Raw genomic sequence first — 15,379 nt, forward strand, 5'->3', positions numbered from 1 at the left:
TGAGACAATTCGTATTTTAAACAAATCTCAGAAAGTTTATTTGTAATTTAACCTCAATTTTTTTGATGATTTTTAAAAAAAATTATGTTATGTTTGGTTCATAAATTTAGGTAAGAATTTTTAAAGGGAAAAGAAAAAAAATGAAATGTAAATAAAATATATTTCACACACATTTTTGTTTTTAATTTCTATCTAAATTTATCAACTATATACAAATTTAATAGTTTTTTTAGTTGATGTTTTTGAAAATTTGTTAAAAAGTAATTTTTTTATAAATGAAAAAAATTATATTCGACCATTGATGACAAATGTTTTTGTGACTTTTTTATTTTATTTTATTTTTTATAGCAAAAGTTAACTTTTTTGGGGAGTGTGTCAAATAATGTAAAATATTTTTAAAAATTTCTTGCATTTGACCGTGATCTTAAGATTAAGGGGTTGTTTGGCGTATTTTAAATAAGTGCAATTTTTATCTTTTTTGACTAAAAAGTTAAGGAAAAAAATATGGATGTTTGAGTTACGAAAAAATGTGTAATAAAAAATTGTATAAATAAAATGTATAGGGGAAGAAAGTTGAGTAGGTAGTATGGCTGCCTTGCTGGGGGCAATGTGTCTTACATAGTAAATTATTACCTCCTTCGGGGCAAAGCGTTTGGACAATGATGGTCGGTCCATGGCGGCCACCACAGGTCCCATTTTAATAATCTGAACCGTTCAATATGTACAACTCGTCAAGTATTATATTCGTGTAAAAAATCACGTTGATCGGATATCGATAGCTATATGACTGGATTAGTTTTTTTTTCAACAGTTAACTATCACACCATCCGTTTTGTTTATACAAAACTAATTTGATCATATCGTTAACGATATTCAATTAACGTGATTTTTTACAGGCATATAGTCTCGACGAGTTCTACATATTGCACGGTTCAGATTATCAAAACGGAACCCTTAGTGGGCCCCCAAGGGCCTAATATTACCATCAAACTTTGTGGCTTTACATATGTAATTTTTTTTTTTTGCCCAAAAAGTGTATGACCTACCTTCTTGCTAGGACAGTACGGCTGACAGTGTAATGAAAACTTTTGCATTACAAAAATGTATAAAATATTTTTTTAATATTTTTTATTTATAAATAATAATGACTTTTTTTCTTTTTGTATAACTTTTTAACTTTTTAAATTTTTTAGGACTTGCCAAATCTAGTCTTAATATTCTCACCTAATATTTACATAATTTTTTAAAACTAATAAATTTGGTTGCTAATATATTATTATCATCTTTAGGACCAAATATTTTCGTCATTATCCATTAAAAATATTTTGAGACCAAATATTTTTATTATTTTAACAATTAAAAAGTCGGGCCCTAACTTGCTCATTCTCACTTCAACGGTTTGCTCAATCTTCAGCCCTAAAGTTGGGAGCTCCAAGGCAGATTAGGAGCTCAATCTTCTTCAAATGTTGGCGCTTCTTTCTCTCTCTAATCGATCTCCGTAATCGACCTGTAAGAGCTCCAATTCGAACTTTCAATTTCTTATTATTTCATAGATTGAACTTTTTGTGTGTGTATATATATATCTTAATGCATGTTGGAATTGAAGAATTCTTTACATAGATTGAACTTGTGTGTGTATATATGTATTGTATATCCAATCTAATGCGTGTTGGAGATGAAGAATTGTTTTCTCGCATAGTTCGATCAATACTGTATTTCGTATGCTGTTAATTTGTTGTTTCAGTGAGTTTTCAGTGTTACACTATCATTTTTCTTTTTTTGATTTCCAATTTTTGATTATTACATGGATTGAACTTGTGTGTGTGTGTATATATATATATACGGCCTTCTTCTCTGTTTTCTCTCACTAAGAATAAGAATGATGAATGAATCGTCTCTCAGTTGGCCTTATGTATCAAACTCTCCATATGTTGTCAGATTGGGTTTATCTCTGTTTTCTCTCATTAAATCATCCTCTTCTTCATCGATGGATTGAACTTGTGTGTGTATATTATCAAACTCTTGAGATCTTAATGACAGTAAATTGCCTACTACTCAACTAATGACAGTAAATTGCCTACTACAAGAAATATTTAGGGACTAGTTAGATTTGGTCCCTAAAAATAATCTTTTAGAGACAAATCTAAACTTATGATAATTTACTTATAAAAATCTTCATAACTTTTGGGAATTCTTATGAGTTTACTCGCAAATTTAATTACCTAAGTATATGTTTTTTTGGGGGTCCCTCACCTCCCGCACGTGTACGCCTCTTCTTCATTTTTCAAAATAAAAATAAAATTACCTAAGTATTTTTTTTTTGGGGGGGGGTCCTGACTCAGTCTTCTGAGTCGGTACCGAGTAGTAGTTCCCAGGTGATATGATTTCGGGAAGCTGTGCTATGTGTGGAGATTGTTTAGCTGATTTAATATTATTACTATGTTTATAAATAAAATTACCTAGAGATTTTGGGTTGTTGATATTATTAGACTTGACTGTTCCCCAATATCTAAAGTAGTAGTTGACAACTTGACACAACACAAGTATATGTTTGTAAACATTTAGTCTACAACAATTCTAGAAATTAAACGTCCAAATATGGAATAGAGACTACTATGGCAAATAAAATTTTTGGATGAATGTAATTTGAAAACGTATCGGTGAATGATTACTCATGAGTAATAATGGTGAATCATTAGGATATGCTTGTTTTGAATTACCAGTGAAGGAAAGTAACAAATTTTTATTTTGTTTTTAATGACATTAACTAAAGTAGCAACTTAACCATGTCCATTGTGTATGAGTTGCAGTTTTTTTGGTGATGCAAAGAGTTGAAGGATTCTTTTTCTATACTTCTTCCACAAATTGTTTCCTATAAGACTTTTGAGAAAGTCAAGAATATCATTTTACCTAACTATTTGCATCAAGGTAGTATTAACTAAAAAGCTTTTAATCATTCTAAGGAATTTTGTTTCTTATACATGATAATGCCTGATTTTGTAGCAATTAATCAGTATACTTTCAATGTTATGATGGATTTCTTGATTTTCATGACCAAAAAATTAAAAATAGGCATAATTAAAGTTGAAAGATATATTTAGACATATCTACATGAATTCAAGGACTTGGTGTTTTATGTAATGGAAGGTAAAGTAGATCCCCAACTTTATAAACTCCACAATAAGTGAAATCTAACAGAGTTTGCAATTTTTATTTATTAGTTATAAATGCTTACTGCTTTTTAATCTGGGTTAGACATTAATTCAATTTTTTCTATAGGATGAAGAGGTTCTAGATGAGGTGTATGCTTCTAATGGAAGCAAACCGGCTCCAGATTATTCTAGGCCAAAGAGGAGTAAGCGATCAAAGCGGAAGCGCGCGGTATGAAAATGTATACTTAATTGAGTGTAGTTTAAGTGAGTTCTGTATATGTTAACAAATTGTGTAGTCAATATATAGTGGGCATTTTTTTTCTTTACAGCTTATTTATTTAAGGTTTACTTACAAATGATGAAAATCATTCGTTTTTGTTTGATTGAAAAGACTTGCACATCCATCATGATGTTTGAAACTAATATTTATGTCAAAAGTTTTTGAGTGCTCTTTAGGGAACCTTCTACACCATATTCTTTCAAAAATTAGAAATTGTTGAACCATAAATCCCATCAATGGATCAAAGCAGCAAAGCAGGCTGTTTTACAGATGTAGAATGCTAGCTTTTGAATATTTTGATAATTTTATGCCCACCAATCCCAATATTTGAGGGCTGTGTTACATGGACTTGGCACTTTGGAGTGAAGTACCCGTGTCGACACGACACGACACGGGTGCGGGTGTGGGATCTGTGTCGGATTTGCCTATTCTCTCTCGGACACGGCTTTTTACAGACAATAAAAGAAATGAAAGAGGGAAGAGCAAGAGAGAACTTGGTCGAAGCTCCATCCAGTCGAAGATCGAAGACCTCCAGTCGAACACCCAGATGACTTCGAAAAGCCTCTCTCTTTCGCCTTCTCTCTCTCCCTTGCGATCGCGATCCATCGATCGCTTTGCTTTTCTCTCCCTCTCTCTGTTGTTTTATCTTCTTGACTTTTCATATCTCTGTTGATTCATATCTATTTGTATCTATCTATACATAATAACAATAATAGTTAATAACTATTATTATAATAACTATAATAATAACTATTATTATTATATATTATATAATAATTATTATATAACATATAATATATTTATAAGATAATATATATTTATATATATTAATAAATAAATAAATACATGTATGTAAAATCTTAGTAGCAGAAATCGTTCATGCTGCTTACGATTCTTCCTCAGAAGCGCAATTATGCGCTTCTGATTCAAATTCGTTGAAGAATCGCAATTTTGATGCAAAAGAAACGTGAATCTGATCACGAATCTGTCTTCTTCTCAATCGGAGCTCCATCGCTGGCCATCGCAAGACCTACATAGGCCATCGTAGACTTCTCCCGTTCTCCTTGCTGGTCTTCGCGAGTCGCACACAAGCCACCGCGACTTCTCTCTCCTCTCCGCTGGTCTTCACGCGACGCCTCTCTCTGTGATCTTCTCTTCTCAGATTAAAGATATATATATATATATATATATATAATACGTATTATGTATATATATATTTGTTTTTATAAATATATGTTTTTATTTATATATTATATATAACTTTTATAAATTATATATATATATATATCTGTTTTAATTTATATATTATATATTATCTTTATAAATTTATGTGTATTTATTTATATATTATATTTATTGAATTAATGTTATTATGCTATTTTTTTAAGAAAATAATATAAAACAAAAAAATTTTAACAAAAAAAATTTAGAATAAATAGATAAAATTAACAAAAAAAAATTTAGAATAAATAGATAAAAAAGTAATAAAAATATTTTAGAATAAATTAAAAAAATTCTAATAAAAGCATGTAACTAGAATATTTTAACATATAATTTTTATACTCCCTCCATCCCAAAATATGTCCCTTATTCCATTTTTCATTGTCCCAAAATATTAGTCCCTCTTCAAAAATCAAGTACAAAAATAATATAAATTTCCTATTTTGCCCTTTTTTTAAATTAATAAACAATATAAAAAGTACAATTATGACATTGATATTCCCAAAAAATGTACTATCAAAAGGATAATTTTGAAAAATCAACTTTCTTTCAAATGCAATAATTATACTACCAAAAAAAGTTGGATTCCCCAAAAGGGACCATTATTTTGGGACGAAGGGAGTAATTCTTATTTATTTATAACATATATAGTCCCATAAAAAATATAATCTTACAATATATTTTTATATATTATTTGAAATATATACAAACGCTCCAAACTAACGATTCTTGAAATATCTACGATTCCACGCTCTCGCTCCCGCTCCCGCTCCCACTTCGTGCAACTGTGTAAGATAAAATAAAAAAATTAATTGGAACACATTATTTAAAAAATATAATAAATAAATAAAATAATTAATGTATATTAAAATTAAAAAAAATTAAAAAAAAATTAAAAAATTTGCTGTGTCCCCTGCCATGTCATTGTTCCCATTTTTTAGAAATTGTCATGTCCCGTACTTAGTTGCAGGAATCATGCAACCAGGTGACGAATCTTCGTAAGAAATGCGATTCCACGTTTCTTAGAAAGAAACGTGTAAGAATCGCGTTTCTATAGAGAGAGAAACGCGATCCTGTCCGAGATGGGATCGTTGGTGGCTATGAACAAAAACCCTAGCTTGTTGGTCAACAAAGAGACAGAGGAGAAAGAAGGTGAAGAAGAACTTGAACGTCGTCTCTGGGTATGTCCTCCTTTGTTTCATTTTTCTTCTTCTTTCATCAGTTCGAAGGTCGTCTCTCTCTGTGTGTTTTTCGTCTGTGTCGCAGTTCGTCTCTCTCTGGCAGATCGTCTCTCTCTCTCTCTCTCTCTCTCTCTCTCTCTCGCGTGCGCAGATTGTCTCCTTGCTGATCGTCGTTGTCACGACCCAAACCCGGCCCTATGGGTTTAGCACCGTAACCGGCCAGTAATCCGAGATTACCGAAGGCCTGCAGAACAGTGGTACAGTAAAACAGAGTACAGGGCCTGGCGGAAGCCAAAACAGTAAGTAAACAATGCCCAATGAGCTGCGACAGTCTATATGAAAAGATTTCATGCATTCACATATACAAACAGTACAGTCTATACAGTATTTACAGTCACACAGTACAGGGACTTAATCCCTTGATAACAGTACGGTAAACAGTCAGTCTAAACAATTCATCCAGTTATTACAAAACAGTAAGACAGTACAGAAGGGGGACTTCTAAAACACCCCTAAGCCTTAGCAGATAGGCTCGGAACCTCGCGGTGAGGCACAAAGGCTGGCTTGACAAAACTGGAGTAACCCTGACGCTCCTAACTGCGGTCTGGTGCCTGAACACCTACATATATATATGAGCAGTGAGCTAAAGCCCAGTGAATAACATAAAGCGTAAAGAGGTTAAGAATGAATGTCCTTGCAGTATGAAAACAGTTCATTTCAATCAGTCATTCAGTTATTCAGTACAGTAAACAGTCATATGTGGTACATCCGTTAGCATAACAGTAAACAGTAGGTCTAGAAGACCGAACAGTAATGATGGCCATCAGTCAGTAAACAGTAGTGGCTCCACGAGGGAACCGACAGAGAATTCTGTCACAGTAACAGTAAACAGTAGGTGCTAAGGATGCCATAGTACAGTTCAGAAATAAAGGACATACATTGATTCAATAAATAATGCCAGTTCAGTAAACAGTTCAGTTCAGTATTCAAAAGATAATCAGTTGAACATATCTTTACACAATTGTTACTCACAGAGTTCTGGGCTACAGTAGGCTAGAGCGTCTCCTCGAAATGCCAACCCTACACAGTTAACAGATTGAACACACACTAAGCTACACAGCTGGGAAAGGTAATAACTTAATCCCTAATGCCTCGGTGTGTTCTACATCTATAACCTCATTAAGATGTCTTAAACTAGGCCTAAGAATGCCCAGAATGGGATGAGGATGCAAAGATGTACATTTAAAAGCATTTTTAGAAAAACAGAGTCCCGCTCGAGCTCAGGTTTCCCCGCTCGAGCGTACAGGCAAACAAAGGTACACGCTCGAGCGTAAACTTTCCCGCTCGAGCGTACTGTAAAAGTACTGGATGGGTGAAATCTCCGCTCGACGCCCGCTCGAGCTTGAGACACGACTCCGCTCGAGCACCCAATCCTCCGCTCGAGCGGACTGCAAAACAGTGCAGAGATGCTGGATGCTCGAATTCCATGCTCGAGCGGCACTTTCCCCGCTCGAGCGGAAATGCGAAATCTGGAAATTCCAGATTGCACCTCCGAGCTCAAAACCAAGTTTAAACAACTCAAAACTCGACCTCTTGGGCTGAATTTCCAGAAAACATTTGTAAACACATAGTTAAACATGATTCAAAGCTCAATTTGAGAAATCAAAGCCCAAGGGTGTTTAATTCAAACTCAATTTCAAATCATTTTCAAGAACGATCTTCAAACATGACATGCATGATCTTTAAATAACTTTCAAGCTTCAAAACATGCTCTAGTGAGCCAATTGATTCACAAACAAGATGAAAACATGGACCATTACAAAATTATGGACATGCATGTGACAATTTGCCATGAATTCAACTCAAAATCCAACAATTCAAACATGCATGCATGAATTATGTTCTATTTCAGCATGTATGAACTAAAACAAGACTTAGCTCCTTAATTTGACATGAATCATGCAAGAACAAGCTCAATTCATAAGCAAGAGGGGAATTACTCTACCTTAGGTCTGGAATTAGAAGACTAGGAGCTTAATTTAGCAATCTACACTTCAATTCTCTTCAAGTTCTAAGCAATATGGAGATGAACTCAACTCCTCAAGTCTCTCTCTCTCTATGGTCGGCTAAGGGTCTCACAAATAGGCTAAAGAAATGTTTGATTCAATGTATAAGGCTCAAGTGTGTGTGTGAGATAGTGGTCCACTAGGGGTAGTTCGGTAAATAAGGCCAACTCTGCAATTGATCAATATTTAATCTAATTTAATCATACCTAATTAGTTTTCGGATAACCATACCATAATTTTACATAAATACAATGGCCATAAAATATCAATCAATTCCGGATTCGGCCGCCGATAAGGCCTTCAATTAGCAGTTTAAACGTAAAACACGAACAGATCAAATAATCAATCAACAGATAGAATGCAATTCAAACAGATGTGCTATGCATTTAAACAGATACAGTCAGTCAATTACTTCCAGATTCCAGTCAGTCAGTTCAGTACGTGATTCAGTTCAATTATTAGTCATGATCAGTCTCGGTTAACAGTAATTAGCAGTTAATCAGTCATTAATCGGTAAACAGTATGAGGGTTGTTACAGTCTCCCCTCCTTATAAAGAGTTTAGTCCTCTAAACTCGAGTTACCTTCGTTCTGGAAGAAAACAGGGTTCAGTGGAAACAGTTCAGGATATCTTTTGGCCATGTCCTCTTCCCTTTCCCACGTGGCATACATGCCACCGTGGTTCTGCCAGTCAACTTTCACTAGTGGGATCTCTTTGTTCCTCAGTTTCTTGATCCGTCTGTTTACAATCTGTATGGGCCGTTCCTCGTAAGTGTAGTCATCACTCAACACTACGTGGGTAGGCTCTATCACATGGAAAGGATCCCGAAGGTAGTCTCTCAACATAGAGATGTGGAAGACGTTATGCATGTGCTCCATTTCAGGAGGGAGCGCAACCTGATACGCCACCGGATTGATTTTCTCAATAATCTCATATGGTCCGACGTATCTCGGTGCTAACTTGCCTTTGACTCCAAAACGAGTCTGGCCTTTCATCGGTGTCACTTTTACAAATACGTGATCACCCACTTCATACTCTCTGTCTCGTCTTCTGACATCAGCATAACTCTTCTGTCTGCTCTGTGCAGTTTTCAGTCTCTGTTGTATCAGTTTCACTTTTTCAGTTGTTTCATATACAATCTCGGGCCCAAGCAAAGGCCCATCTCCAACTTCTGCCCAGCAGATCGGAGACCTACATTTCCTGCCATACAATGCCTCGAAAGGCGCCACACCAATACTCGAATGGTAGCTGTTGTTGTAGGCGAATTCAGCCAATGGTAAATGACTTTCCCAGTTTCCCTGAAAATCAAGGACACACATTCTCAGTAAATCCTCCAGAGTTTGGATGGTCCTTTCTGACTGTCCATCTGTCTGAGGATGATAGGCACTACTCAGCCTCAATTCAGTACCCAATGCAGTCTGTAGGCTCTGCCAGAACCTCGATGTAAACTTCGAATCCCTGTCAGAAACAATAGACACAGGCACTCCATGTAGTCTCACAATCTCATCAATATAAATCACGGCCAATTTATCCGCATTATAAATTGTCTTGACAGGTAAGAAGTGAGCAGATTTAGTCAGTCTATCAACAATAACCCAAATTGAATCCATACCTTTTCTGGAGCGAGGTAGTCCAACGATAAAATCCATCGTGATATGCTCCCATTTCCACTCTGGTATGGGTAGGGGTTGCAGTAATCCGGTAGGTCGTTGATGTTCGGCTTTGACCTGTTGGAAATGAAGACATTTGGACACAAAGTCAGCAATTTCTTTCTTCATTCCTGGCCACCAGAAATTCTGTTTCAGGTCTTGATACATTTTCGTATTCCCCGGGTGGATAGACAATTTCGAGTTGTGGCCCTCGTGCAGAACTCTCCTTTTCAGTTCAATATCATTCGGTACACACAGTCTTTCTTGAAATTTCAGTACATTGTTCTCAAATTCGAATCCCGGTCTCGGTTTAGATTCTCTTTCTTCGATGATCTTCTTCAAGAAGTCATCTAGTTGTTGTTTTTCTTTAATCTCTTCAATCAGTGCCGGTTGAGCAGAAATAGCAGCTAAGGTTCCACCTTGTTCTCGCAAAACAATTTCAATTTCAGATTTTTCAAGGTCACAAAGCAACTCTTTCTGTCCGGTAAGCAAACATGCCAAGTTTCCAATCGATTTCCGGCTCAGTGCATCGGCAACGGTATTGGCTTTTCCCGGGTGGTACAAGATCTGTAGGTCATAGTCCTTTATCAGTTCTAGCCATCTCCGCTGTCTCATGTTCAGTTCTTTCTGTGTGAAGAAATACTTCAAACTCTTATGATCGGTATATACTTCACATGTTACCCCGTACAGATAGTGACGCCAGATTTTCAGTGCAAATACTACTGCAGCAAGTTCCAGATCATGGGTCGGGTAGTTCTTTTCATGCGGTCTCAGTTGACGGGAAGCATAAGCAATAACTCTCTCATTCTGCATTAAAACACACCCCAAACCCTTATGAGAAGCATCACTAAATACAGTGTAGCCATCCGTACCTGAAGGTAAGGTAAGAATCGGTGCAGTCACTAATCGAGTTTTTAACTCCTGAAAGGCAGATTCTCTTTGGTCAGTCCAGTCAAATGATGTCCCCTTTTGTGTCAGTTGAGTCAATGGTAGAGCAATTTTGGAGAAATCTTTGACAAATCTTCTGTAATATCCAGCCAAACCCAAAAAGCTTCGGACTTCAGTCACATTTGTTGGTCTAGGCCAGTTCACTACAGCTTCAATTTTCTGCGGATCAACAGAAATTCCATCTTTGCTAACAACATGCCCCAAAAACATAACATGGTCAAGCCAAAATTCACATTTAGACAGTTTAGCGTACAGTTTCTGTTCTCTTAAGGTTTGTAGGGCAAGTCTCAAATGATGTTCATGTTCTTCTATATTCTTGGAGTAAATCAATATGTCATCAATAAATACAACAATAAAATTGTCAAGGTACGGTTTAAAAATTTTGTTCATGAGGTCCATAAATGCAGCTGGTGCATTTGTGACTCCAAAAGGCATAACTAAAAATTCGTAATGTCCATACCTCGTTCTGAAAGCAGTTTTATCAATGTCTTCCGGTTTAACCTTCAGTTGATGATACCCCGATCTGAGATCGATCTTAGAAAATACTTGAGCACCCTGTAACTGATCAAATAAGTCATCAATACGTGGCAATGGGTATTTATTTTTCACAGTTACCTTGTTCAGTTCACGGTAGTCTATACACAATCTCAATGAGCCGTCTTTCTTCTTGACAAATAAAACAGGAGCGCCCCATGGCGAAGTGCTAGGCCTGATAAACTTCTTGTCTAACAGTTCTTGCAATTGCACTTTCAACTCCTTCAGTTCAGTTGGAGCCATTCTGTAAGGAGCTTTAGAAACTGGTTGTGTTCCGGGAATCACGTCAACGGTAAATTCAATCTCCCTGTCAGTCAAATCCCCTGGCAAATTGTCTGGAAAAACGTCTAGGAATTCTCTGACTATAGGAATACAGTTCACATTAGTAGTATCATCAATAGGCACAGTCAATACAGAACACAGATACCCTTTACATCCCTTTCTAATCAGTTTACCAGCTTTCACAGATGAAATCAGATACGGGGGAGGTACTACTCCAACCCCATTAAACACGAATTCAGGTAAACCAGGTGGACGAAAAACTACTTGTTTCGTTACACAGTCTATGGTGGCATGATATTTTAGAGAGCTTGACGTGAACTCGTGATATCCTGTTTTGATTTCATTTATGTGTCTCTTTGCATTGCATGTGCATTGGTGCGCCTAGGACACCGTGTTTGCCATCTGCCATTCCTGAACTGTTTGCCGGAGGCTTGTCTTGTCAAGGCATGACCATAAGGCTGACCGGTTATGGGCTCTGACAGTATGGGAACACAAACCCCGGTTTTACCAGGGCACCCTTTTCGACCATTCGACCTAGTGCATATTCAGATCCATAGTGACCATTCCAGGCTAGGACAGGTTGCTTACCCGATGTTAGGTTGTTTGAAAACTGCTGCGTGCATAGTGGAACCCTAGTTCCTGACAAAATAGGACAGGGAAACCCTACCCCAACATAGGGGTGTTTTGGCTCTCTTTATTTGCTATGTGCTTTTAGAGTGTATCTCTACAGGGAACGCACATATCAGTTTGCAAGATTGAGTATTAGGCCCGAGGGCACCAGTATCAATATTATTAAGAATCAGTTATTTGCGGGTATCAGGTTCAGTTTTGGGGACAGTGATTCTGGGGAACAGTGATGAGCAGTAGAGTACAGTTGTTCCGCTGCACCCGTGTTTGATCCATTTGGGCTGAAATGTTGCTTGTTGTCTCTTTCAGTTCGGACAGCTGGTACAGAATAGCTAGTGTTCCCCCTTTGCTGAGGCAGGACTTATGACGACGCAGAATTCAGAAGAGATCGTGGTTATGACAGCTGCATTAGATCATGGGATCACTCTGCAAAGTGAGGCCAACATTGATATGTCACATCCACCCAGGTCGCCTGTTGTGCACCCGGTCTGGACCCCCTAGCTGTATCAGGCTCGCGAGCCTACTACATTTGAACTAATGGGGATGATAGGTGATCTCCAGAGGTCTGTGACGGATCTCGCCTACGGAATGTCAGCTTCACCTCCAGCCGCACCATATGCCGGGAGTTTTATACCCCAGGAGCCCCCGCTATTGGGGCGAATTGTGATTGAACTTAGCCAACCGGAGATGGCCTCCAACTATGGTAATGACATATCAATATCAACCCAAACCTTCGACCAGGCTGAGGCCAGAGGAAAAAACAAAGTGAAGGCAGATGCCAATCCTATTGAACAACTGCTGTGGGCAGTCGAGGCTTTGAAAGCCGGAGGGATGAACAAGCAACAGATATCCGTAGTTGTGGCAAAAACTGTGGAGGATGCTTTCCCCACTCCACCTGAGGGTAGTTCAAGTCAGCCAGAAAATCGGGATAGCCCCCGTCATGCCAGAACAGTTCCTCCTATTCCCAGCCCTGCACCCGGGAAAGATCAGAAAGCCAAGGTGGCGCCTGCCGACCCTTTCGCTTGTGCGTCCGGTAAGAACGCTCAGACTTCAAAATACCTGCCCCGAGGGTGCAGGGTTTTTCATGCTCTTTACATGCCTCTGTCTAAGGCACTTCAGATCCTCGCCGAGAGGGGGCACCTTAAACCCTTGGAGCCTCGGCCTCTCCCGAAGAATCTCCCTGCCACGCATGATGCTGCCCAGTACTGCGCGTACCACCAGCAGACAGGCCACGCAACCGACAATTGTTTCCGCCTCCGTCATGAGGTGCAAGATTTGATTGACAACGAGGTTATCCTCCCGCCCACCTCAGCCAAGTCCGTTACCGCCCAGTTATTGGATTCTGAGGACGCAGATACTGCAAGTATGTAATCAGAAAGTGAACCACTTGCGGGCGGCATTCGGTATATTTTGGATGTGGCGTCTGGCACGCATTTTTGAGCATCGATGAAATCGAGTTTTGTGAATTCTGGCTTGGGTATCGAGTCAGTCTTTTGTTTTGAGTCTGTCTCTTCGTTTTGAGTCAGTCTTTTTGCTTAAAGGTCTGCCTTGTTGTAGCGAGTCAGTCCCCTTTGTATAGAATACCAGGTGATTCTGGGGTTGTTGTCCCGAACACCGTTTTGTCTTGTAATTACCTGTTTTTGTTTTTAGTCTGTTTCTGCCGAGGGGCCAGTTACACCAACAAATTTGAATGAAACAGCTGTTGCTATCTCACTTTCGTGCTTGCTTTCAGTATAAGTGCCAGAGGATTTGAATGGGCTGACAGTACATCTCGCCTGCTCTCCTGCGCGCCAAGCTCATTGCATTAACCTAAGTTTTTCAAAAACCCCTTTTGAACACTGCGATGATAAAAACGAAGAGGAAGGAATTCCTCGGGTTTTGCAAAATTTTGATCATTTTAAGAGAAAGAGAGACGCGCTAAGATTTTAATGAATGAAATCATGCTTGTCAGCGTAAGTACTAAGAAGGACCCTGGCTTGATCCAGTTGGTTCCACACTATCTTCGGCACGAGCGATTCGTCGCTTTCTTAAAAACTTTCAAAAAAAAATGTTTTACACGGCCCTGTGAAGACCTGTGTGGAACCGCTCTTGAGATTGTGCAGCCTAGGATCGCTCTCAGCCTCAAGATTCAACCCGTTCGTTTCGAACCTTGAACCCGTTCAGCAAGTTCAACGGTCAAACGTCATGCAAGGTCTGTATGGCCAGATCAGAAGCAGCCCTCGAGCAAGAGGCACCAAAGCCGAATCAGAAGGATTAGATCTCGCCAGAAGAAGCTCGTGGAGTAGCCATGATGGATTCTCCTACAAATCATTGCAACAGCCGTTCTCCTAGACATGGAGAGGCTTCAACTTCAGAAAGACATGGACTTGTTACACTTTTACCCTTTGAGAGGCTCGCTGGGCCGAAAACCCGGAAGGGCGACCCAGGCAAAAGTTAGAGCAAAAGAAAAATACAAAAAAAAGCAAAAAATACAAAAAAAGAAAAAGAAAAGAAAAGAAAAGAAGAAATGCGAAAAAGAAAAGAAAAAGAAATGAACAAAAAAGGAAAATAAAAAGAAGCTCGCAAGGTCGAAGACCCGCATTGGGCGCCTTGGCAAAAGTTAGAGCCTGAAAAGTGAAGGTTAAAATACCCGAGTGTACCTTAACTGGAACTACGTAAGGCTTGATTCCCATGTTTGGGATACGTAGGCAACTTCATCCTGACGTCCAACCCCCAACGCTTTCATAGCGACTAAGTCCATGCAATGGTTTTTAATCATCCTTGATTCCCATGTTTGGAGTATCTAGGCAACTTCGTCCTGAAGTCCAGCCCTCAACACCTTCAAGGTGACTGTGTCCATATATTTGTTATGACCGTCTTCGTCATCTCCGTGTCCAAGAGTTCAACCACCACCAATGAAGACTGTTTGCGGAATGCTGCGACACCATCCAGACAAGGGGCAACTTTCCGTTGCCATGAGTCGCCGTTCAAACCAGGGGCAACTTTCCGTTGCCATCCACCCCTTTCAAGCCAGGGGCAATTTTTCATTGCCTCCGATCCGAGGTTGCGCATCTCAAAGAGTAAGCTCCATGTTCGTTGAGCATTGACTGTTTGCAATATAGTTTTTGAGAATTTTTACTGAGGTTGACCATTTTCTCGAAAATGATTTCATTTTCCAAAACTAGACCATTTTCTTGGACCCAAAAAGGAAAAATTTCAGTGCTTACAGCCTGACTTGCATGGTTTTCAAATCAAAAATCGAACAAGTACGTTAATCCGACTCTCATATTGATCAAAATTGTTTTAGTAGAAAACCAAAACGAAAAAATGGTCAAAGTTATGAACTAAGGGCACAGTTGAGCCAGGCGTTCTGTCTTTCCCCCACCGTCAACATACTTGCCAGAAGGGCACTCTACCCACCAGAAGAAAAAGCCGTGAGCTAACGGTGTTGAGCATGAACC

At 38.6% G+C, this 15,379-nt stretch overlaps 1 long non-coding RNA gene across 1 annotated transcript in view; it reads left to right on the plus strand.

The window, feature by feature from the left end:
• Nucleotides 1-1,385: 1,385 nt before the first annotated feature.
• Nucleotides 1,386-15,379, plus strand: part of LOC145820590 (uncharacterized) — a 28,361-nt gene continuing 14,367 nt past the window's right edge. Inside the window, exons 1-2 of the long non-coding RNA XR_014362432.1 lie at nucleotides 1,386-1,509; nucleotides 3,280-3,381. This is a non-coding gene — a long non-coding RNA (uncharacterized LOC145820590). The remainder of the gene's footprint in view (nucleotides 1,510-3,279; nucleotides 3,382-15,379) is intronic.

The sequence above is a fragment of the Camellia sinensis genome, chromosome 2 (assembly GCF_055761805.1).
Source record: "Camellia sinensis isolate YWXY chromosome 2, ASM5576180v1, whole genome shotgun sequence".
Classification (NCBI taxonomy): Eukaryota; Viridiplantae; Streptophyta; class Magnoliopsida; order Ericales; family Theaceae; genus Camellia; species Camellia sinensis.